We start from the raw sequence: 27,785 nt of genomic DNA, 5'->3' as shown, positions 1-27,785 counted from the left end.
GAGGACAAATATCCATCAAATATAAATAATGTACATAATTCCTCATCTCTTAAATATAGAACTTTATCTCTCTTTTCTGTCCACAAAGGTATCCTGTCTCCCATCTGTAGCACACAATTTCCCCTATGAGTAACAGTGGTCTAATATAATGCCCACCTGCTCACACCTGCCATGTGAAATGAAGTGTGGTGTTAATTAATTATTTGTCACCCTAGATTTCTTAATACTTGCTGCTCAGCTAAGTGGAACTTGGGAAAGAAGGGATGAAAATGCTGATAGACATGGTAGAGATTTTGTTTTGAAATCATATTTTGTGTATTGAGAAATATTAGAAAATAGAAGATATCAACTTAATCTAAGCAGAGTATATAAAGACAATATATTGGTAATGTCTTTCAAGTTATCTTTGGAAGGTTTAGAGCTGTGTATAAAGTCTTGGAGATTTTCCTTTGATTTCAGAGTAATTTGAATTTTAAGATAATCTGGATATTTGATAATATTCTTATTTTTTAATAATATTGTGATATTTATTTTATCTAACGGCGAATCCATGTTGCCCTAGATATTTGAGGTATGTGTAATATATATGTGATGAAAGAGCTCTGATGTATAAATTAATAATAATAATACAACTGAAGTGAAGCTCAAATAAACTGTGCATGTGTTTATTGGCAAAATGACCCTCCCCAAATATAATAATAATGTAATTATTATTATTATGTTTTAAGAATTTGTGCTGTTATGTGTGGTTAGTGACTTGAGAAGGAATGAGGTGTACATTATTTGTTAGTGAACAGTTTATGGAGTGTTAGTGCTCTGCTCATGGATGTGAACACTGTTTATGGACAGCTAATAGACTGAACGTGCAGTCAACTTTGTGTAGACTGTGTATTAGTTGCGTGAGGACTATGTGTGGGTTATATGTTTTATATGGATTTATATGCCAGTTGCACGTAAGCTATGTAGAGGTTATGCGTGGTCCTTTGTTGGCTTGAAGGATTATTAACAGATTGTTATTGCACTGAGAGTAGACTGTATCAGGATTATATGTAGGCTGTATTGTGTGTGTGTGTATGGCTGTTTGGGTTGTTTATGCAGAGTTAGAGGGCCATTAGCAGACGGTGTGTAATGGATGCACTGATAATGACCTGGAAGAGGAGAGTGTGTGGCTTTCAGTGGTTCATTGGCTGATTGTTAGAAGGTGGTGAGCCGGCAGAAATGTTAGCACACCGGGCGAAATGCTTAGCAGTTTTTCACCTGTCTTTATATTCTGAGTTCAAATTCTGCTGAGGTTGACTTTGCCTTTCATCCTTTTGGGGTTGATAAATTAAGTATCAGTTGTGTACAGGGATCAATCTAATCAACTGCCCCTCCTCCCACCAAATTTTGTGCCTTGGGTAGAAAAGATTAGTTAATTGCTAGGAGTCTTGTTAATGAATTGTTAATGAGCTGCTGTTGTACAGTTAACGAGATGTTGGTGGGCTGAATGTTGTCCGTTTCTGTACTGTATGCAGATTTAGCTGACTGAACAGGGTGCAGTGTGTGTGTGTTAGTGACCTGTGCGGACTAAGTTAATCTTGTGTGGATTGTTGTTTCAACTGTGAGTAGATTGTTAAGTGACGGTCAAAGAATTGTGCCAAATGGATCTTGGTAAACTGCACTGGTGCCAGTGCCATGTCAAAAGCATCCGGTCCTCTCTGTAAAGTGGTTGGCTTAACCCTTTAGTGTTCTGATTATTCTATCAAACATAATGCTTATTGATTCCCATTGATTTGAATTAATCATGCATTATCTCATAACTTCAAGATCTTGATGGTGTAATTACTTAATGTAGAATAACATTGTAGGGTAGGTGAGAGAGCCTGGATCTGGTCAGTTTAAACATAAAACAGATTAAATATTTTGGCCGGATATGGCCGGTTTAAGTACTAAAGAGTTAAGGAAGGGCATCCAGCCATAGAGATCTTGCCGAAGCAGACAACTAGAACCTGGTGCAGGCCTCTGGCTTACCAGCTCCAGTCCAACCCATGCCAGCATGGAAAACGGACGTTAAATGATGATGATGGTAATATGTAGCTGTTAGTGGACAATGTGTCCTGTTAGGAGAGTGTGTAACAGTTGGTGGACAGTGCATGTGAACTGGTAGTGGACACTGTGGTGACTACGGAGGGGATGAGATTAAAAATTTAGCTCAAGTTACTTTGTAAGCCTGATCTTTCGAGTTATAAGTGGTACTCTGTGTGTGCGTGTGTGTGTGTGTGTGTGCTGTTGTTCTTGTTGTTGTATCTGGGTATGTTTCATTTGTAATTGGTTGTTCTGCAAAGTGCTGGGGACTTATTTGTTAAGTGCTTTTAGCAGCTCGGTTTTAAGAGCAAAAACTGATCTACTGAAAGATTTTTGTAATTTACTTTACAGTGCTTGTTATTTAAATAAAAAACCCCCAAAAAACCCCTCAAAACTGATGATGCAGCAAAACTTTAAAATAATATACAATATCCCACACATACGCATACATGCATACACATATGCACACACAGACATACACATATATGTTCTCTTTCTTTATCTTTGATCTCAATACATACATTATATATATATAGGCTGTGGTAAGTAGCTTGCTAACCAACCACATGGTTCCGGGTTCAGTCCTACTGTGTGGCAGCTTGGGCGAGTGTCTTCTACTATAGCCTCGGGCTGAACAAAGCCTTGTGAGTGGATTTGGTAGATGGAAACTGAAAGAAGCCCAGTGTATATATATATATATATATATATATATATATATATATATGTGTGTGTGTGTGTGTGTGTTTGTCCCTCCACCATCACTTGACAACTGATGCTGGTGTGTTTACATTCCTAGGGTCAATTTGCTCAAATAAAGGCGGTGCTCCAGCATGGCCACAGTCAAATGACTGAAACAATATATATATATATATATATATATATATATATATATAATATATATATATATATCATACATGCTTACACGCACACATACAATGAGAAGACAAAGAACAATTTGTTAAATTTGACTGCCTCTATGAAGGAACTCAATAAATTTGTATAGGAAACATTTTATTGTAGGGAGTGAAAATCTTATTGTCTCAGAGTAATTAGTAGTTTTATCAGAGGAAGGAATTCTGAGAGTGGGGCAGTTTATGAAATAGAGATTATATTTATACATTATTTACATTTGACGGATATTTGTCCTCATCTTGTTTGTTATTAACACAACGTTTCAGCTGATATACCCTTCAGCCTTCATCAGGTATCTTGGGGAAATTTCAAACCTGGGTTCTCATTCCTAAGGAATTTCTAGATGCTATCATTATTATTATTATTATTATTCAGGTCACTGCCTGGAATCGAACTCGGAATCTTGGGGTTAGTAGCCCATGCTCTTAACTACTATGCCATATGTTGGAGGGTATATCAGCTGAAATGTTGTGTTAACAACAAACAAGATGAGGACAAATATCTCTCAAATGTAAATAATGTACATAATTCCTCATCTCTTAAATATAGAACAGAGATTATATTTATTAGGGGTACTGAAAAGTGATATATTTTCTAGCAAAAAGTCTGATGACACAGCACAAGAAGGTCCACGTCAGACATCAGGGATTTATTTCTGGGGTTTCATAAATCTTGGTCCATTGTGCAAGATAAACTCAAGCAGACTGGGAAAGGGTATTGAAAAGCGAACAGGCTAAAACAGAAAAAAAGTCATCCAAGGCCACATTCATCACAGAAAACCCTTGAAGAGATAAATTCATTTGGCTGGGGAGCTCTGCCTCACCCTCCCTACTCACCAGGCCTAAAACCATCAGATTTTCATTTATTCAGGTCACTTGAATATTTCAGCAATAGGATGCTCAGAGGACACTATCAAAACAGCACCCCAAACATTTTTCTCTTCTATAAAGCCTCATGTTTTATGCCCAAGGAATAAGGAAATTGGTTTTTTAGTGGGAAAATTTTATTGCTAACAATAACAATTATATTTGAAATGAATAAATATAGTTATGATATGTTTTATACTGGTTTAAACTCATTACATGAAATACATCATTTGTTTTTGCTACTGCTACCATAAAGAACAAGTATGAATCAAAACGGATTGAATTGTATTGGAGAGGGGGGGGGGTTCAGGTTATTTGGGTGGATTATATGAGGATTAAACAGAGAAGAAAGGAAGATTACAGATGAGCTTGGGTTTTGGCAAAGATATTCTTACTTGCACACAACTGTTCCTTTTCTTTTTGTTTCTTTTTTGGAAACAATCATGATGAGAAGCAAGAAGAGAAATTGATGTTTAGGGTATGTGGTGTAGTTACTGGAAGAATTTTAGGGTGGGTGGATATATTTTGGATAGGATATAGGGGTAAGAGTGTGGAACGACGGAGATACGTACTTGTTGATTTTCGAAATAATCTATTTATGGAAGGCATGTGTGCGTGTGTGTGTGTGCAAGGTAATAAAATTGAAAAACAATACACTTGTTTGTATGTAAGAGGGAGAAGAGGAAAGATGAGGGGTGGAGAGATAAGGGAGAGGGTGAAGAGAACGTGGGGAGAGAGAGAGAGAGAGAGAAAGGGGTATCTTCTATAGAAGAGGTGGATTAACTGGAATGCATTAAAGGTAGATGTAAGTAGACAAGCGGACTAACAGTCTCACAGGTAAAATAAACATTGGGGACGATTTGCACCAGAGAAACTACAATACCTAGGGGTTATTACAAGCCCTCCCAAATCCACCAGTGTTGAGAAACCTTTTTGCATCATCAGCAGGTCTCTCAGGGTCACAAGCATTTCACCTGTTAACCTGTATGCTTCCTGAATGGGGCAGCAAGAAGTGAATTAGTCTTTTCTTGCAGAAGGGTTCCATCACCTTGAACCGGTTTCAGCTGTCATGTCTGTCTCCTTGGTGGGTTTCTTCAGCTGTCTAGGTTCCAGTCCAATCTCCTATAGGAAATAGAGCACTGATCTTGCTGGAAAGCCATTACAGCCAACCTCAGTACAGAGTGAGGCTGCCTGCCATCCTTTGGCACTTACCAAATCAACCAAATCCTGATATGTGGTTTTTTTTAGCTGATGACGAATGTCAAGTCTGTCCACCCAGGGTTTTGGAAGTTCAACCACAATGATTGTTTTTACACTTCTGCAGAGCAACAACTTCTCTGTCAGAATCTGCCTTTCCAGTTCATTCACATCTCTCCTAGTCTCAGGCTAGATGCAAAATACAAAATGGGTCTCCTGTTGGTGCTTCCATCTTAGAAGCCTTGTCACCTTTCCTTAGGAATCTGGTACCCATGGCTGATGACAGTTGTTATTTGTTGATCTTAACCCTCTGCATGTCTGTCCATTTGGCAATTTCTGCAAGGACCTTGTCATGCCTTCTGGAGCATCTAGCCAAAATGTGGGCCAGGGTGCAAAGAGTTGATCCACACTGCTGGCAGGATGGGCTCTCCTCTTTGCCCTACATTTTAAGGTTATCTGAGATGGACAGGAGGTCAGCAATGGCACACAAGAAGAAGGACAATTTTCCATGCTCAGTACTTCAGAGTTCCTTCCTGAACAGTGGGTGCTCAACTATCAGGGCCTTTTGTAACCATTGTCCCTGTCAGGGACAAAAGTACAGACAAGAACTGACACACATAAATCTATGAATATCTGCTCAGACACAAATATTCCTTATTGTCACACCCATGGATACATGGGTACAGATAACCACACACACACACACACACACACATGCATATATACATCATCATTATCATTTAACAGCTATGCTCCACGCTGGTATGGGTTGGACGGTCTGAAGGGATCCAATGTAGCCAAGGACTGCATTGAAATCCAATGTCTGCTTTATCTTGGCTTTTATGGCTGGATGCCATTTTGATGCTAACACTTCTCTGATTTCCAAGTAAGGAATTAGTTACTCCATGTGGCTTGGAGAGTATGAAGTGCCCACATCATTTTATTTGCAGGGTAAATGGACAACCATGCTGCCCACAATTGCATGTATAAACAGGACAGACTTTTCTAGTTTTAAAATGTTTGGTCTGATATTGATATTATGCCTCAGTGGAAATCTAGAGAGGATGTCAATGAACTGATCTAGATGTGTATTTCGTCCTTTTGGCAGGTTAAATTTTGATTTATTTTTCACCAAAGATCCGTCATTCTCATTATTTTTATCAGTAAAAAAAAATTTCATAAATAGTAGTTTCAGACAAAAGTTTTGGATATTTTCCTCCAATTCCCGATGGTCGACTGTAGGGGTATTTTAGTCCTTTCATCAATAACTGAAGTTCGTCACTGTTTTAACAGGTTAATAATTTTAGGGTCTATCCTATCAGTTGTTTCTTCTCCAATTTCTTTCTTTCTCTAATGTCTGCTAAAAAATAGATTCTTTTTTGTCTATCATATCTTCTATTATTAACATCTGTTATCTGATGAGCATTGTATGTTGGTTGTTGTGTTTGGTTAGGTACGTTTTCTTTCTTGTTTCTAAGTATGGCTTTATTATTTATATTTACAGTTTGTGAAAATAATTTTTGGGGTTTATTTGACAGTCTAGTATGTTTTTTTGTTGTTGTTGTTGTTTCTAACAAGCGATTTTCGTTGAGGTCTTGAATGTGAATTCTTACCAGTTTTTCTTCCTCTAATATTTTGTTCAAATGAATAATTGTTTTCTTTAAAATGTTTTGATCAAAGGAATGTTTGTTTTGATTATAGTATTCTTGTATGTTACGTGTATTGCTGTGTTTCTTTGTATTCTTAAATGATAAAGTGTTCTTACCGTAGTTCCTTGTGGTTGACTGTTTTTGTTGCCACGTGTTTCCATGGATGTTTCGTTGGTGAGGTTGCTGCCTTTATATCTCATCATTCACGTGGTACTGAGATGTCATTACCGTAGTTTCCAACGTATTTATCAACGAACAATTGTTTCTTTTGCCATAAATGCCTTGATTTACTTTCTTCTTTTGTAATATCTTTAACCCACGTATCTCTCATTTTCTCAGCTATATTCCTGGTGGCTATTTCCAATATTGCTTCGATAATTTCATCGGCCACCGTTACGCATTTTGTCTTTAGAGATTGATGATAAAGATGTCTGTCCTCACATTTGACACACTCAGCGCCCATCTTGGTTTTGTTTCTTTCTCCGGTTCTCCTGTAATTTCTTTAAGAATTTACGCTGAAGTATGGATACGTATGTCTCAATCCAGTCTGTGTATATCTCAGCATATGTTTTTCTGACATTAAGCACACCTTCCAAAAATTTTGTTTACGGATATTAAGATGTTTTAAGGTGGCGAGCTGGCAGAAATGCTAGCACGCTGGGCGAAATCCGTAGCCGTATTTCGTCTGCCGTTACGTTCTGGGTTCAAATTCCGCCAAGTTCGACTTTGCCTTTCATCCTTTTGGGGGTCGATAAATTAAGTACCAGTTATGCACTGGGGTCAGTGTAATCGACTTAATCCGTTTGTCTGTCCTTGTTTGTCCTCTCTGTGTTTAGCCCCTTGTTTTTTTGAAGATGTTTTTTTGAGGGCTAATGCAGTTTCGAACCCTTCCTTGAAAAATGCATTTTTTGTTTTTGAAAAACTTTTTACGGATTCCTACGTTTTAGATGTCGGAGATTGCGAATATGCAAAAAAAAAAAAATAATTTCACCCTCCTCCCACCTAATTCAAATTTTTGATTTTGTTTACTTTAAAGAGATCGAAGCAAATTGACGAACATATGCAAATCGAAATTAAATACAGACAAAAACATTAAAGTGAACAGAATTTGCGTTTTACTTTTGTTTGCCTTAAATAATCGTAAATAATAATTTAATGTAAATTAAATATGCACCATTTTATGAGAAACAAACATTAATATTTAATAATCAATGTTATAAAGTTTAATTGGGGGCTCAAATTCCACCCTCCCTCAATTTTAAATTTTGAACTTTTTCATCCATTTATTTATCTATCTATCTATTTATCTAGCCCTGTCTGTTTACTCATAAAATATACTTGTCAACTAAATGTGGCGGTCCTATAGAAGACGATGTTACTGTTGTTTTTAGCCCCTGAAATACATTCATATCTATCTATCTATCTAACTATCTCTCTCTCTCTCCCCTCTCCCCCCTCTCTCTCACTCACACACACTTTGTACATATATCTTTATGCTTATTGAATTTAAAAGTTTCAAAACGTGGTTTCTTGCACATCCAGAATCTCCGTCATCTAAAACATAGGGAAAAAATTTCCGAAAAAGTTTTAAATTTTAAATGGGAGGGGGGAGTGACGGTGGTGGTTGTGTGTGTGTGTGTGGGGGGTAATTTTTTTCCCTGCATATTTGTAATCTCCAACATCTAAAACGTAGGAATCTGAAAAAAAAAAAATGCTTTTGTCAAGGAGAGGTGTGAAACTGCATTTAGCCCCTGTTTTTCCATTTTGTCCAAATTTTTTTTCTATTTCGATGGGCTTCTTTTTCCTAAATGTGTTTCGTTAAGTTCCTGTACCCATGCTGGCTGTATTAGGTTTTCTCTTGGAGTTTTACCACTTCCGATAGGGTCTCAGATAAATCCTTGATTTTTGAATATAAATTTGTACATATATTTTTTCCTTATCAGTCAATTGTTTTTCCAGTTCCTGTGGATAGTTGATTGTGTTTCCGTTATTGAGACCCACAGAAAGACTGCCCAGAGGGTGATTTTCTGCTAGCCCCTTGATGATATTTCCACATTCGATTCCCAATTCTAATAATTTTTATGATATTTTAAGTCTAATTATTTCTTTGTATAATTGTGCTCACTTGCTTAGTAAATATTGCTTTCATTATTTCATCAGTCATTATCTCTCTCTCTCTTTTTTAAACAAACATCACGGCAGTCTAACAACAGAGGAAAAAGCAGTTTGTCAAGTTTTACCTTCCTCTCAAAGCAACATCTTTCTCTTCTTCGGCATCCACCCGTCTCGAGAGACGATGGTGTAGCTCGGAAAAAGTGGTAGGTTTATCCACACTTCCTGGTGTGGCTGTGCAGACCAATCATCGAGTGGCAGTCTCTACCACATCTGGTGCAAGTGAAAGGGGATGAGAGCTGTGGTTGCTGCTGCTGCTGCTCCTTTCGCCTGGTTCTCTTTAGTTTGGCAGTAGTGGACCTCAGGTTCTCTACTGTCATGGCACCGTGCTTGACGCTGTGTCGCTAGGCACTTCTGTCAGCAGCAATGGATTCCCATGTTTGGGTGTTGATCTGGCATAGCTTTAGGTCCTTCTTGCAGATATCCTTGAAGTGCAGTTTGGGGCATCCCATTGTTCTGGAGCCTTCCGCTAGCTGTCCGTACAGTAGGTCCTTTGGAATCCGTCCTGCATCCATTCCACTGACATGACCTAGCCACCGAAGACGCCTCTCACAGAGTGATGTTTGCATGCTGTACATGTGTTAGTGATCTTGTCCTGCCATTTGATATGGAGAATGCGCCACAGGCACCTTAGATGGAAGCTATTGAGTTGTTTCCCATGTCGGGCGTAGGTGGTTCATGTCTCCGTACAGCAGTATGCTCAGTACGTATACTCGGTAAACTCTCAGTTTAATATTCTGAGTGAGACTGGTGTTGTTCCATACCCGTTTGTTAAGCTTGGCCATTACCGCTGTTGCCTTGCCGATTCTGCTCGTAACCTCTGTGTTGATGGACACAGAGTTGGATATAGTGGACCCGAGATAGGTGAAGTTGTCGACCACTGCTAGGCTGTAGCCATCTATGCAGATTGATGGGTTATGCTCTGCATCCTGCACCATGACGTCTGTCTTCTTCAGGGTGATATTTAGACCAAATTTTTTGCAGGTGTGGGACATACAGCTCACAAGTTCTTGGAGCCCAGCTTCTGTGTGTGATGTCAGTGGTGCGTCATCTGCGAAGAGCATCTCTCGAATGAGTACCTTAGCGACTTTGGTTTTGGCTCGTAGACGGGCGATGTTGGAAAGCTTGCCGTCGCACCTGGTGTGGGTGTAGACTCCCTCCTTGCTGGTCTTAAATGCAAACTGTAGGAGCAGCGAGAATATTCCGAAGAGTGTTGGTGCGAGAACACAACCTTGTTTCACTGCACTGCTGACTTCCGATATTGCGCTGTTGTAGCAGACTGTGCTGTGCATGTTGTCGTGGAATGAGGTTATCACTTTAAGCAGGTGCAGTGGACATCCTATCTTCTGTAGAAGTGTAAAGAGTCCATTCCTGCTGACGAGATCGAATGCCTGGGTGAGGTCAATGAAGGCTACGTAGAGAGGCATCTTTTGTTCTAGGCACTTCTGTTGCAGTTGTCGTAGTGAGAATATCATGTCCACTGTGGATCGTCCTGCTCTGAAACCACACTGTGACTCCGGGTAAACACGGGTTTGCCAAGGTCTGTAGGGGCGCTAGTGTGACTCGTGCGAAGGCTTTACTGACCACACTGAGTAGAGAGGTACCCCTGTAGTTGTTGCAGTTGCTGCAATCACCTTTCTTTTTGTACAGGGTGACAATTTTAGTGTCTCTCATGTCTTGCGGTATGTGACCATGTTCCCATCAGAGGCAGTGTAGATCATGCAGGGGGTGTAGCAGTGCAGGTTTCCCACATTTGAGGATTTCTGATGGGACGCCATCGTTCCCGGGAGCCTTGCTACAGGCTAGTGTGTCGATTGCCTTGCTGAGCTCTTCCAGTGTGGGTGGAGAGGGTCTAGTTCGTTCATAACCGGTAGGACTGGGATAGCGTTGAGGGCCGATCCTGTGACGACGTTCTGTGTAGCATACAGTTCAGGGTAGTACTCAGTCCAGTGCTGCATTTGTTTCTCCTGGTCTTGGATTATTACTCCCTCTTTGGTCTGGATAGGAGCCGTCTTGGTAGGAGCTGGGCCTATTGTCTTCTTTATGCCCTCGTACATCCCACGCACATTCCCTGAGTCTGCTGCACTCTGTATGCCTCCTCTCAAAGCAACATAGAGATTTCAGTTCAGCAGCCTGTCTGTAAGCTTTGCAGTGTGTGTGTGTGAGAGAGAGAGGGGGGATGGGGGAGAGAACATTGCAAACAATGAATGAAATAAACATGAAATGAAAAAAATCGTATAAATAAAAGGACATCACTACAGATGTATCTGCCCCCAACTTTGTTGCTTCATAACATCCAGAAAATTTTCTACAAACACCGCTTAGATGTTATGGCTTCAGAGTATACAGGGATTTATAGGAAAGGAACTTTCTGACGGAGTGGAGAGAAGAGTTTTTGGAAAATTCACCCGATCTGACTTATTTTCCCTTCATAACTTTCAAGAAAATGGGTATCTTTTCTTGAAAATTTATGCAAATCCCTTTCAAACACCATAGATTACGATTATAAAGAAATTTGTGAGGGAAATATTTTTGGAGATTTTCCCCATTTTGTTTTTTAAGCCACAGCCTTCGAAATGATGGGGTTGGGAGTGCATCTTCGTATGAAAAAAAGTTTTATACCCCCCTCCCTCATCATCCTTCTCCGGACATATTTTGGCCAATGTTTTTTTTGTGGGGGGAAGAGTAAAATCATGGGAAGAGTATTTTCGGTAAAGAATTTTAAAGATTGTTAATATTTTCAGAGGAAAAAGTGAGGGCGATTTGGCTATTGTTTCTAGCATATCCATAGACAACCCTCCTCGTTTCTTTATCACTCTCTCATGTATTGATGCTTTTCAATATTTTTTCTCCTTAAATACATTTATATGCTATAAAAAAGAAAACTCGAGAAATTATGAATTTTTTTGCAACCCCACTCCCTACCCTCGATTATTTCTCTTTAGAAATTAAAATTTTGGAGAGTCTCAGAAGGTCGTTGCTGACATTTATCCACAGTGATTTTAAAAAATTACGGAGATGTACTTGCATAGCAAGTGACTTGATCTGAGATCGTGTGCTGAAACAAAAACAATTGCAGCATGGAAGATAGCATACATTTAAAATGTTTTATACGTAACACCTGTATTTAAGTAGTACTGCTAAGGAACCTCTGTATTTAAGTATTACCAGTTTCACTTCAACATTAAAATTTTATTCGTGTCAAAATATTTCCATCGCTTTGAAACTGTGGCCTGTTCACTGACAAAACTTCACAATAGTGATGCAGCACGAAGTTTTGTCACTGAACACACACACACATACACACGCACACATTCATTGCCTTTCATTTGTGTGAATGTGTATCTTTGTGTGTGCATGAGTGCGTATTGGTATGTGTGTGTGTGTGTCACTGAAGTCGCTCGAGCAACTTGTTTGTGTATATATTGGCTTAGTGGTATAGAATGTTTGGAAGCTGTGAATAAGGTGCAAGTTTTGTGTACTTGTCAGTAACTTTTTTGTCTTCTAATAATAATTACTCAACTTTCCAAGCTCTTCACACAGCTATCCTGTGTTCAAAAATTATACAGCTATTTAAAAAAATTTTCATTCAACAATTAATAATGTTTTTATATTATATATGCATTAATAAAATAAACTGTCAATTTTTCAAAGAAATAACAACAATAATATAACAACCAGTTAATTATGTGGATTAAAAAACATCTTTAACATATGACTATAACCAAATTACAGAATATTGGTATGCCTGGCGAACCATGATGTTTAAGATGCATGCGGATTGGTCAAAACCATATTCCAAAAATTCAGCTTGTTGGAGCGTTCTAAGAGATAGTACAGTTGTCAAGAACTCATCTGTCAGTTAAATATATTTTGAGATATGAAACATATGAAAGCACTAATTAAACTTTATGAACATTACAAAATATTTTTTTAATGTTAAAATACCATAATAAAACATATGAAAACCATACCATGTTCTAACTGCTGCACCAGGCTCCAGTCTGATCTGGCAGTGTTTCTATAACTGCATGCCCTTCTTAACGCCAACCACTCCGTGAGTGTAGTGGGTGCTTTTTATGTGCCACCTGCACAGGTGCCAGGCGAGGCTGGCAACAGCCACGATCGGATTGGTGCACCGTCCAACCCATGCTAGCATGGAAAACGGACGCTAAACAATGATGATGATGATATTATATATATATATATATATATGTGTGTGTTGGCGTTAGGAAGGGCATCCAGCAGTAGAAACACTGCCAGATCAGACTGGGGCCTGGTGCAGCCTTCTGGCTTCCCAGATCCCGATCGAACCGTCCAACCCATGCTAGATGGAAAACGGACGTTAAACGATGATGATGATGGTGTGTGTGTGTGTGTGTCTTCCTGGTTCTTTTCTACCATACCTGTTCCTTGTGATGATGCCCTAGCACTTTGCCACCATCTCCCTCCTGCTCTCTTCCACTCTCTCTCTCTTTCTCTCTCTCTGACCAGATAACCATGCATCTCCTCTACAGCAACACACTTGTTTCTCTCTCTCACATTCTGACCTTTCATCATCCAGCACAAGATCGCCTCCTCCAATGACCTCTACCACTCTCAAAGGATCTTTGTCTTGCAAGTTACCTGGTGACCCTGTTGGTGCTGGTGCCATGTAAAAAGCATCCAGGCCACACTGTAAAGTGGTTGGCATTTGGAGGGTCATCCAGCTGTAAAAAAGCCATGCCAAAACTGCCCTCACCTGTATTTGGTACTATGTAAAAAACACTCAGTCCATTCGGTGAGATGGTTGGCGTTGGGAAGAGCATCCAGCCGTAAAGAATATGTCAAAACAGACAGCGAAACATGGTGCAATCTTCTGCTTGGCCAGCTCTGACCACACTGCCCAACCCATGCCAGCATGGAAAGCAGATGTTAAATGATGATGGTGATGTTGATACACACACAAACACACACACATTCACATGCATATATGCAGGCACACACACACACACATAGATGAGTAAACACATTGATAAATAAATAGATACACACACATATATAAATGTACAATGGCACATAAATGTAGAGACAAACATAACTTCAGTGATATAAGCATATATATATAGACACTCATGCATACACACACATGTGCACATATATATATAAGCATGTTAACATGGATGTATATACAAGTAGGCATATAGCAGAATATATACATGCAGACACATGTACACACACACACACGTATGTATATATATATATATATATATATATATATATATATATATATATATAGAGAGAGAGAGAGAGAGAGAGAGAGAGTTTACGAAAAAAATAAAAAACAAACAGATGTATTAGTATAACGCTCAGGAATAGAAAAAGTCTTTTACATTTTGAGCCTACGCTCTTCTACAGAAAGGGACACTGAAAAAAACAAGGAGGGAAACAAAGAGAAAAAAAAGGAGAGAAAAAAATGTGTGTAGTGGCTAATGATCTATCATATATATATATATATATATATATATTATATATATATATATATACATACATATATATATAATATATATATATATATACATATATACATATATACATATATATATATATATATACACATATACATATATATACATATATATACATATATATATATATACACATATACATATATATACATATATACATATATATATATATATATATATATATATACATATACATATATACAATAGTATGTAAGTATGTTCCACAGCATGTATGTGTATGTGTGTATATGTGTGTACAGAGGAGTGAGAGTGGTGATAACGGTGTGGTGATTGAATTCAAATATTTGTATTTCCAATAGTTCATTGAATGCTAGCATCATTGCATGATGCGTGCTGCCATCTGTGTTCGGTTAGGCATTTCATAATGTGTATTGTTACATTATATCTCAGCTCTGTTTCTGCCAGTTCTATCCCTCACGGGCTTTGTGGTGTTTTGTGTAGAGATTTCAGCTTGTGTTCTGCTACAAGAGCTGTATAAATGTTACATCAGATGATGCAAATAGAGAGTTGATTGATTGTATAACATGTGCCATCTGTGTTGAATAATAACATATTGAATTGTATTCCATGCTAGTTGCAGGTAAAGTCGACCTCTTTTCTCTCCACATCTGCCTTGTGGTGTGTTTCAAGATGCTGAAATACCACCATTCTCTTCTCTATCTCTCTTGCTTGTAAGACTGAAAAAAAGTTTCTCTGTGAATTCAAATATTCCAGGCAGACAGAAAACTTTATTCATTTTCACTGATCTTTATTAACCAATCTCTGCTACTGCAGACCATTCCTAATTTCAGAGTTTTCTATTTCTTTATTTTTATTTTTATAGCCTTTGCATGGGTGTAGCCATGTGGTTAAGAAGTTTGCTTTCCAACCACAGGGTTCAGGGTTCATTTCCACTGCATGGCACTTTAGCCAAATGTCTTCTACTATAGGATTGGCCAAAACTTTGCGAGTGGGTTTGGTACACGAAAACTAAAAGAAGCCCATCATGTATGTGCATGTATGCATGCATGCGTGCATGTGTGTGTGCATGTGTACATGTGCTTCAATGTAGATGTATGTGTGTTTGCATCCCCGTGTCTCACCATTGCGTGATAGCTGCATATCAGTGCCATTTTCTTTTTAGCAGTGCCCTTTATTTCCAATATTCCGTGAAAACATGTCTGGTCATGGAGAAATATTACCTTGCTTGGGAACAAGGGAGGGTTTGTGATGAGAAGGGCATCCGTTTATAGAGAATTTGCTTTCATGGTCCATCTAACCCACGGAAGCAAAAAAGTGGACTTCAAAACAATGATGATGTTGATGCTGTTTAGAGCTGGGTCAGCCTTAAATGAAGACCTATGCTGAAAGAATGTCACTGTGACACACCTGATCAATCTTAGGTGAATTACCTGGATGAGAGTATGTGCTGCAACACAAATGTCACTTGAGTCAGGTACATCAACATCAACAGCAATATCAAATCAAATGGAAATTGTATTTGTGAGTCCTGTGCTGGTAGCACATAAAAAGCACCATCTGATTGTGGTCAATGCCAGCTCCTTTGGCCCTTATGCCAGTGGCACATAAAAAGTACCTACTACACTCTCAGAGTGGTCGGCGTTAGGAAGAGCATCCAGCTGTAGAAACACTGCCAGATCAGACTAGAGCCTGGTGCAGCCTCCTGGCTTCCCAGACCCCAGTTGAACTGTCCAACCCATGCCAGCATGGAAAACAGACGTTACACGATGATGATGATGATGATGATAGATGTAGGGAAAACAAAGAACAGTAAATTAGCAAAAACAAAACAGCAAAACAGTGGCCGCTAAGGTTGCATTCTGTCCAAGTCAGCTATAAACTTCCATTAACTGGCACTCAGTAACAATGATGAGGGTTCCGGTTGATCCAATGAATGGAACATCCTGCTTGTGAAATGAACCTGAAAGTGGCTGAGCATCCACAGACATGAGTACCCTTAATGTAGTTTACAGGGAGATTCAACATGGCACAGAATGTAACAAGGCTGGCCCTTCGAATTACACCTCGCTGAGTGGGCTGGAGCAGCATGAATTAAAGTGTCTTGCTCAAGGACACATTGTGCTACTGGGAATCGAACTGATGACCTTATAATTGTGAGCTGACTACCTTAACCACCAAGCCACATTCCTTCATAAACTTCAATAACTGATAGATCAAACATTACTGATCGATTTCAGTGAAGTGCCCACCTGAAATAATCAGACGTGTGTTGTAGTAAGAAGGTGATAACAGGTAAGTTCAAAGACAACCATTTTTTGTTCAATGTTCTGCTATGAATCGTGGAGAACGTGTTTTGTTGAGACGTTGTAAAGAACTTTGCATTCCTTGTTTCCAGTTCCCATTCAAAAGTGCAATAAAAACATTCAACCATTCTTGAAACGTTTTCCAGAGCTGGGAAATCTAAAACTCCATAAAGCTGAATCAACCTGCTTCAGTTCCTCATGTTAATATTATCTTTACATATTATGATGATGATGATGATGGTGGTGGTGGCGGTGGCGGCGGAGGGATGGTGGTGGTGTGATGATATGATGACGACGATGATGATGATGATGACCACAACAATGGCAATCATCATCAACATCACCATTACTGTTATATTTATCATTATCACCATTATTGTTGTCATAATTGTCAGCTTTGTCCTCGTCATTGCTGCCACCACCATCAGCACCACTACAATCAACACTATCACCACCACCACCGCCACCCCCACCATTGCTGTCACCACTGCCACTACTACCATCACCACAGTCACCAGCAATATTACCACCACCACCACCCCCACCCCCACCACTGCCACCCCTTTTTCCCCAGAACCAGTGTTTCTGTCCACGTTTGTGGACAGCTGAATTGATAAAATGGTGAACAAAATACTTGAAGAATTCAACTACATCTCTCTCTCTTTGATTTCAAAGTGCAAATTTTATCAGATTTCAACTTTTACTTTCACCTTTCCAGTGTCAGATATGCATTACCTGCATTTTATTATCATCAATATTATTACATGAATAAGGTGACAAGCTGGCAGAATCGTTAGCATGCCAGGTGAAACGCTTAGCGGTATTTCGTCTGCCGCTATGTTCTGAGTTCAAATTCCGTCGAGGTCGACTTTGCCTTTCATCCTTTTGGGGTCGATAAATTAAGTACCAGATACGCACTGGGGTCAATATAATCGACTTAATCCATTTGTCTGCCCATGTTTGTCTTCTCTGTGTTTAGCCCCTTGTGGGTAGTAAAGAAATAGGTATTTCGGCTGAGGTCAACTTTGCCTTTCATCTTTTCGGGGGTCAATAAATTAAGTACCAGTTGCTTACTGGGATCGATCTAATTTATTGGCCCCTTCCCCAAAAATTTCGGGCCTTGTGTCTAGAGTAGAAAAGAATATCATTACATAAACAAGCAATAACTCTTTTGTCAAACCCAGATCAATAAAAACTTATAAACTTAACTACAAATAAATAAAAAATAGGAATATTTTCCGTCGTGCGACCATCCTATATTAATTGATTTACCTCGTTTAATAGCAGTTTGACTCAGTCGCACATGACTTAAAGTTTCATGAGTGTGTAGGACAAGTCTAACTCATCAGATGCTACAGACAGGTGTGTCCTGTTGGTGCCCACAAGGCTTTAAGTCATGTGGGGCTCACTCAGACTGATATAAAAAAAACATGCAGCTTCTTCCAAAACTGTAGAGCACAACTTTTCTTCATTTGTTTACGCATTTCTCTCAAGGCACTTACACTCTGTCGTGTGTGCACACTGACATTACACATCCAGTGGATCATGCTAGCTTCATTTCTTTTGAGCCTAATTAATTATCAACACACTAACTGGGTATGGAATGTGCAAGAATGCTTGTCACATGGGTGAGGGGAAAAAAATGCTTAGCCAATGACAAATGGTATTTTTATTCTTTTTTCTGCATGTATGGGAGACAATTTCAAACATATTTTACTTTTATTCTGACCTCACCAGGTGACCGCATTCTTATGATTTCAATTCTCACTATATTTACTGTACTGTGAGATTGTTAGTTAGTTAGTTAGTTAATTTGGCTCAAAAGCAAATAGCAAGGCCATGTAGGGGGACATGGAGTTAAGTACAGGGTGGTGTTCATGTAAAGAGTTCAGGCCACTTGAGGTCCAGGGAGGCTTTGAACAAAGCGGTCGTCGGCATCTTCACCATCTCGTCTGGCAGCTTGTTCCACGGATCCGCAACCCGGACGGAGAAAGCTCCTCTCCTTCGATTGAGATGAAATCGTTGCAGGTAGAGCTTTTCGGAATGACCCCGCAGCCGACGCTCTGGAGCAGGAGTGAAGAACAGCTCTTTCGAGAGGTTACACTTTCCGCTTATGATGTTGTGGGCGAGAATGAGATCACCACGGTGGCGGCGTTTTTCAAGAGAATAAAGGTCGAGCATCCTCAGCCTTTCTTCGTAGGACAAGATATGGACCCTTACTTGCTCTGGTCAGCTTAGTAAAAAGTAGGGCCCATTGCTAATTAACATTGAATTGTTAGAAGAGTGACAGTGTGTGTGTGTGTGTAGAATCAGCTTTAAAACAATTGCTCCAACAAAGCTCAAATGCCAAGAAAATTAAAAAAAAAGTTCACAAACCATTTTGCTTCTGCATTTTACATGAATAATGCAAAACAATAGAAGGAAATGTGGCCCAAAATGAGTAAATATATGAATAAATCGATTTAAATAAGAAAGTGGATTAATCTAAGTTGAACAAATCAATCTAAATACATGAACAGATAATTCCAGAAACATAAGATGAATCTAAGATATAAATAGAGAAACAGATAAATACAGAGAGAGAGAGAGAGAGAGAGAGAGAGAGAGATAAGATTCAAACAGTGAATATATAAATCTAAACAGATTGAGAGATAATTCTAAATATAAAACTCCTGATAATAAAACAAATAAATAAATCAAATTGGAGTTAATAAATAGTTGAATTGAGAAATGTAAATAGACAAATAGATTATTTTAAATCAATAAACAAATAATTGGAAACAGTTGGAATTGGTAAATCTAAACATAAGAACAGAGACGTTTAAATAGTCCAAAAGCTACAAATATATAAAACTAAAAGTTATAAAACTACACAAATAATTACAAAAAAATATAAAAAATAATAACCAGAATCAACATCTAAGTGAATCTAATTTGATAATTAAATAATTTTAAATAAATTAATGAATTTAAATGCTACCTTAGCCTCCTGGTGCTTTTAGGAGACAATGATTAGCTCCGGTTCCAGGATGTTTAACAGGTTGTGTATAAATCTGCCCCTGGATAGGAAGCTAGCCTTTTGTAAGTCATATTATTCTTCATTAGTCTGGTATTTATTTCCAACAGCCTAGGATGCCCTTTTGGTTTCTATTTTACTCAGCAGGTGGGAAGGGTCTCACAGCCATTTCATGTCTAAAAACTCCAATTCCATTTTTACGATTCAATATTATTAGGAATTCTATCAAAAATAAATGTTTAATCATTTTGTGTATAGCAGAATTATAACCAGTCTATTATTGGCCAGAATTTTTTTAACAACAAAACCTTATATGGACCCTCAAGGGTCATGTGGGCCCCAACTGGGAATCAATGATCTAGGTTAAGGTTTTATGTCCAGGGATAAAATGAAATAACTTGTAACATATTCAATCTCAGTCTTTAAGTAGTTCCACACCAAATCTACTCAGAGATTCTTCTCCTGCAATGAACAAGAATTCCAACCATGTCTTGTGGTTTGCCACCTCAACAGCTCCTTTATAGGATCCAGTGGCTAAAGTCATCATCTGGAGGAACCACGTCTGGTTTCGGACCCTACTCTACCATTTTAGACATGGCACCCCCGCCATCCTTTCAGAGGTGGCTTCAGCTCTGGTGTTAAGTGCGCTTTTTTCTTTTGTTCTTTGGTTTCTTCGATGCAGCATCAATAAATATGAGTGGACGATTGATCATCTGACCAAATTTCCCTTTAAATACTCACTGGTAAGCTCCAGCAGCCAGCACTAGCTAACTGTCACATGACACTGTCTAAGCTTCAACTCACCAATGGAGAGGAAGGGTGCAAGGGTCATGTGGACCCCAACTGGGAATCAATGATCTAGGTTAAGGTTTTATGTCCAGGGATTAAATGAAATAACTTGCAACATATTTAATCTCAGTCTCTGAGTAGTTCCACACCAAATCTACTCAGTGATTCTTCTCCGGCAATGAACAAATCTCTTCTGATGGAGTAAAGATTGTTTGCCACCATAACATGGCAGTCCTGGTTTAGGACGAATGTTGCAGTAATTTAGCACCAGGAGACATCACCTCCAGCTGGCTATATGACATGATCTGAGTATCTCTCGATGTGAGATTTAAAAATAGCAATTTTCTAAAATCTCTTCTGATGTTTATTTACACCTTTATGGAGAACAGCAGACATGCTGTTGAGACAGGGACAAACTATGGATAATACAGAAACGGTTTCCCCCTTGTTCAATTGTTCCAAAATTTACTGAAACAATCAGCTGCAAATCTATTGTCTTTTCTCTTTTACTTGTTTCATTCATTAGACCGTGGCCATGCTGGAGCACCACCCTGAAGAGTCTTTTAGTCAAATGAATTTACACCAGTACTTGTTATTAAGCACATCTGAGTGTGATCGTTGCTAGGGCCACAGATTGGCTCCCTTGCCAGTGGCATGTAAAAAGCACCATTCGAGCGTGATCATGACCAGAATCGCCTTGCTGGCACATGTGCTGGTGGCACGTGAAAAACAACATTCGAGCGTGGTCGTTGCCAGTGCCACCGGACTGGCTCCCATGCGGGTAGCATGTAAAAAACACCTTTTGAGCGTGGTTGTTACCAGAACCACCTGACTGGCCCTCATGCCAGTGGTACATAAAAGCACCCACTACACTCTCAGAGTGGTTGGTGTTAGGAAAGGCATCAAGCCGTAGAAACATTGACAGATCAGATTGATCTGGCTCGCCAATCATCATTCATACCGTCCAACCCATGCCAGCATGGAAAGCAGACATTAAACAATGATGATGACGATGATGATGATGATTATTATTATTTTTTAAAACTTGGTACTTATTCTATTGGGCTCTTTTGGTGAACCTCTAAGTTGTTGGGATGTAAGCATACCAACACCGTCAAGTGGTGGTGAGGGATGAACACAGATACAAAGAAACACACACGCACACACACACACATATATATATATATATTTCTTCATTCTTTTATTCGTTTCAGCCATGCAGCTGTGGTCATGCTGGAGCACCACTGTGACAGGCTTCTTTCAGTTTCTGTCTACCAAATCCACTTGGAAGGCTTTGGTTCATTTGTGATAATAGAAAACACTTGCCTTGAGGCACCACACAGTGGAACTGAACCTGGAACCATGTAGTCAGGAAGCAAGCAGCCACACTGCTGATCATGTAGAAAGATCTCCACACACTCAATTTATGAACACCACTTTTCAAATTCGGAATGGTGCACTTCCTATTCCTGACATTGAAGGTCATATTCAAAATGGAAGACTGATTCTAGCCTAACCATTCCCTCCAAGTCTGTTCCATTACCATTCTCTCTTCTTTAATTCAATCCGTTGTTTAGAAATTCCTCTATAGATTCTGCTATTCCCAACATTCATAATCTTACACCGATATCTCCACTCTGCTTACTCAATCTTCTCTCTTTCTCACCACATTTCATTACGTTTTCACCCTAAATCTTATATTAAGTACCACATTCAGTTCTCTAAGCCAAACTGACATGTGGACTTAATACAAATTCAGATTTTTCTACAATATATTAATATTCAAACTTTTTTTAATTCCATAAAATTTTTAAATGATTTCAGTATTTTGTTAGAAAAATGGTTTCTGTCTTCTTTCGTGCAATACGACACCAGCCAGCTGATGGGAATTAGCAATTCTAAAAGGTAATACAACAACAACAACAGCAGCGGATAAAAGATGTACTCCTTGATGGAAACTAACATTGGGAATAAAAGGGACAGGAATCCTTTTAGCCATTTTGGGTTCAGACAACCAAACTTAACTCTACTCATAGACATGACTTAACAGTGGCAACGGAACTGAAATTGTTACATAAGAGACAACATCAAGCAAAAATTACAGCTATTAAAGTTAGATTAATTTTGTTGTAATATATTTGAAAAACTGGATGGGATGGTCACAACTGGATTGTCGTTGATCAAGAGCTCACTCAACTCGAGCTGAAATTCTGGTAACAAACTACAACATACTAACAATAATTAATGCAAAATACTTGAATTTTCACATCTGTCTCACTCATGTTGTCTTTGGTAAAGAATATATTTACAAGAAATAATTCTAACATTTGATAGTTGCTACTATAAACAAAATAATTCCAAACTTGGCAGAGTATCATTTATTTCCTGTGGCAATGGCTGAGACTGCAAAACCACTGATTAAATATCTCACAGGAACTGAGTCATCTAATCCACAGTTCTGAATTCAAGCCATAACCGGTTTCTCTTCATCAGGTTGGAAACCACCTTTATTCTACTTAAAAGAGAAGCATGAAGATCTGTTTGTCTTCACTAATGAAATACAAAGTCATTTCACCATTTAATGGTGGTAAAATAGGTATTAATTTTGGTATTAAAATAGGTATTAAAGTTGAAGGCGGCGAGCTGGCAGAATCGTTAGCACACCGGGCGAAATGCTTAGCAATATTTAGTCTGCCGCTACATTCTGAGTTCAAATTCTGCCGAAGTCGACTTTGCCTTTCATCCTTTCGGGGTCGATTAAATAAGTACCAGTTACGTATTGGGTCAATGTAATCGGCTTAATCCCTCTGTCTGTCCTTGTTTGTCCCCTCTATATTTAGCCCCTTGTGGGCAATAAAGAAATACCTAAAATAGGTATTAATGATACGCTGGTATGATTTCATAAATGATTATACCACAGGCATCCATCTTGATGGCATTCAGTGATGAGCACAATGCATTGCTAGTAAAAGCTATCTGCACTCTCACAGTACAACTAACATCCACTGAGTTGGGGTGGGGGACAGCACTATTGGACACATATTCACAGTGAGTCAGCCTACAATAGCTACTGCCCCCCACCACATTCCCCACCGTCCATAGTATGTATACTGGCCTTATGCCTTGTGGAAATATATTGATAATAAGATCTAATTTTATAATGAAAGAAGGTGGGCTGTTGAGGCAGACTGAATTATCGATCCAGAAAGATCTGATGTGTACCATCTTTATTGTACTTAAAAGAGAAAGGGTGAAGATCTGTTGGTTTCTCTCTAATTAAAGTGAAATGATGTCTACTGCTTTATCAGCTTTATTCTTAAATGGGTCAAGTTTGATTCTAAGAAAGACGGCAGACTTTAAAACTCTGTCATTCTCTGTATATACAACAGATAATATCACATAAAAAAAACAATGAAAGACATGCTAGAGACACCAGTTAAAACACTTCGTACTGTCTTAAAAGCAGGAAGGATATATTGAATGCTGTAGCCCAGTTAGGGAGCTTCCGTACAACAACTCATTGAAATTACATGCAACTGCCTTAGAAAAAAATTAAGGAAATATTGACTAATATAGTTCTTGTTGTGATATATTAGAAAAACTGGAGGGATGGTCATAACTGAAATGTCTTTGATCAAGTGCCCACTCAACTAGGGCTGAAATTCTGGTAACAAAGTACAACATATCCACAATAATTAATGCAAAAAATATGAATTTTCAAATCTGTCTCACCCATGTTGTCTTTGGCAAAGAATACATTTACAAGAAATAATTAGAGATTAACAACATTAAAAGAATACTAAATGCTTATTATATTTTCCAATAATTCATTCACAGTTCATCCCCATGCCCTCTCTTTTTATCCTCTTGATAAAATTGATCTTTTGGCAATAAAAGTTTGATTGAGGGTTTAACCATATTTAGACATCTGGATAAACAATCACCAGCCGGAGTGTTTGTTTATCATTTAAGGAATGTTTAGTTGATAAACAAAGCTTTGTTTTTATTTGGTTTCAATATTAATGCTTTTTCTCCCACTAGCCACATTGAAGCGAGGCTGTCTGTGTTTTGTTAACCTTATTGATATTGTTTAATCTGTTATTCTAATGATTTGACTTTTTATAGTATGAAAATGTATATTGATTCGGTCTTGTCTTAATATCAAATAAATGTGCGCAACTAAAAAAAAATTTTAAAAAACAAAAAAAAAAATGTCAAAAAAATACTGTATTTTCTTTTCTGTTCTCTTTTGGAAAAAGCACAACAAAACCTTTGACTATTGAATTCTCGAGGTAAGTTTATTGTGAATCACTTGTATGTGGTCTGATTTTGATTCCTTTAGGCAACAATTTCACACATCATCTTGGAATTGGAAAATGTGTGAATGTTATAATTTCCAATTTATTCTGTTCTAAAATTCTCAGACTTTGTAACACTGTAAGGGTATAATATAAAATTCCCTGTAAATTCAAGATTGGCTTCTGGTTTCTTGAATTCTAGTGTCTCTGTTTCAATGTCAAATTCCATTTATATTTATTTTGTTTGCTTTCAGGAAAGATGTCATAACTCCATTTTCTATCTCCCCAAAATTCAACAGGGTTTGTTTCCTTATTAACTCTCTGATTTCGAATATATAAGCATCTGATGAAGGAGGCGAGCTGGAAGAAACGTTAGCTCGCCGGGCGAAATGCGTAGCCATATTTCATCTGCCATTACGTTCTGGGTTCAAATTCCGCCGAGGTCGACTTTGCCTTTCATCCTTTCAGGGTCGATAAATTAAGTACCAGTTACGCACTGGGGTCGATGTAATCGACTTAATCCGTTTGTCTGTCCTTGTTTGTCCTCTCTGTGTTTAGACCCTTGTGGGTAGTTAAAAATAAAATATATAAGCATCAGATCTTATTTGTCATTCTTGGATACAAAATCATACAATTTTCTTTTGATTTCTATGAAAGTTCTATAATCTAACCAAGTGCTAAGTGTACCATTCATGCTTTGCCAAGGAATATAAGCTGTATAAGAGAAACTATCACAGTTTCAGCTGGCCCAAGTGTTTCTTTTATTTGCCTCCAACTCCACAAAGTTATTCACTATGTGAATGTAGCTGAAACATCAGCTGTGTTACTATGGTAACAACACATCAACAGACTAAGTTTGACACAAAAACCTCTTAGCAAGATGAAATCTATGTAATGAATGTGCATGTGTGTGTGTGTATGCGTGTATGTATTATATGTGTATGCATATATGTGTGTTTCTGTGTATGTATGTGTGTATGCGTGTATGTATGATTTTTGAGTTTTGTCTAAGTTAGTTATCTCCTCTTCAGCAAGACAGCTGTACCTGTCTCGATTTCCAACTTTAGCCACCCTCAGTACTATTCCCATCATCCTCAGCTGAATGGTTCTTAAGACCAGCCTGACATAACATAGAAATAATATATAACTAGCAGTATCGCCCGGCGTCGCTCAGGTTTGTAAGGGAAATAACTATAAAGCATTTTTAGAGAGTTATAGCCAAAAAATGGAAAAAAAATGATGGTAAATTTTTTTTTTAGTTAAAAAGGTCAAGTTGCGTCCCCTAGACAGTCTGTGGTTAGTGTTTCTGATTCTCGACCCCATGTCGAATTTATCGATTTTTTTCAGGACTGGGGGAACTTTTCAAAATTTTCGCTGCGTTAGTTTTGAATTATGACATTGGGCTATGTGTGTGTCAAATTTCATCAGAATCGGTTGAAAGCCGTGGTCAGGGTGAGGGTACAACCCAACAGACACACAGAAACACACACAGACAAACTGCCATTTATATATAGAGAGATATACGTACACACATGCATATGCATGTATGTATGTATGTGTGTATGCATGTATGTATTGTGTGTATGCATGTATTTGTTGTGTGTATGTATATATGTATGTATGTGTATATGTATGTGTAAAAAAAGTGCTGACCTCTTACTGTGAAGGGAATCTGTGGAAGGGGTAGACCCAGGAAGACATGGGAGAAGGTGGTGAAGCATGATCTTTGAATGTTGGGCCTCACGGAGGCAATGACAAGTCACAGAGACACCTGGTGATACGCTGTGCTTGAGAAGACTCGTCAAGCCAAGTGAAATCCTTGTTGTGACTGTTGCCAGTGTCATGTAAGTGGCACCCGTGCCAGTGGCACATAAAAGGCACCCACTTCACTCTCAGAGTGGTTGGCATTAGGAAGGGCATCCAGCTGTAGTAACTTTGCCAAATCAAACTGGAATCTGGGGCTGCTCTTCAGCTTATTAGTTCTAGTTAGTGTGTCTAACCCATGCCAGCATGGAAAGCAGATGTTAAATGATGATGATGATGATGCCACAGACACACATATTCACATATTCATACACACACACAGACACACACACACACATGTGTCTGTATGTATGCCTGCATGAATGAAAGTATGTATGAATACATATATATCTAAACATTTATTTGTAAATAATATTTTTAAAAATGCAGTTTAGACAGAAAATCAGGAATAGTAAATAGATTTCTCAAAGATGCTGGGAAAGGAAATACCTAAGGCACCACCTATGTTACTATGGTCACAACATCTCTCATTGTTTTATCTTTGGCATGAACAAAACGCTCAGCTGAGTTTGTCACTAAAACCTCTTGGCAGAATTGTCTGCTTTACACTGTAGTTTCTCTTGGATTTTCTGTTTGACCATTTCAAAGCACCAGTCAGTGAGGCCTTCTCCTCTTCATTTTATTGTCTTGGGGCTTGCTCACATCCATCATTTCTTCTTACTTTCACTCAATGATTGAATGAAGGAACCTTGTCATGGTTGTTTGACATGTGTTGAAATAACAGCCAGATCACCCTCAGATCACACCTTTATCCTATAAATAAGGAAACACACTTGAGACAATGTAGCCATAAATACACAAAATGAAGTGATTTTATGACAATTTGGTTTGAAATCTACTTAATCAGGGTTAATCTTGGACTAAATGCCAACACTGATGAAATTGCTTCGAGAATTATTATCAATTTAGATACACATCCTTGAAAAGGTTACCAATTCTTGCATGAGATGGAAACAGTTCAAAAGGCCATCATGTTTTGATAGTCACACTTCTGAGCAGACTTTGAATTTCTATCTCGGCTTTAATATCAAATTACATATATACACCTTCCCCCACCACACATTCATACACCTCCCCCCCACAGTACATATATACTCATGCATATACACATGCCTATACAGCATACTAACACACAAACATGCTCACACTCACACATACATACATACATACATACATATATGTATGCATGCATTCATGTATGTATGT

Source organism: Octopus sinensis, linkage group LG5 (genome assembly GCF_006345805.1).
Source record: "Octopus sinensis linkage group LG5, ASM634580v1, whole genome shotgun sequence".
Taxonomy (NCBI): Eukaryota; Metazoa; Mollusca; class Cephalopoda; order Octopoda; family Octopodidae; genus Octopus; species Octopus sinensis.
The sequence above is the reverse complement of the archived record's forward strand: the minus strand, read 5'-3'. Positions refer to the sequence as shown.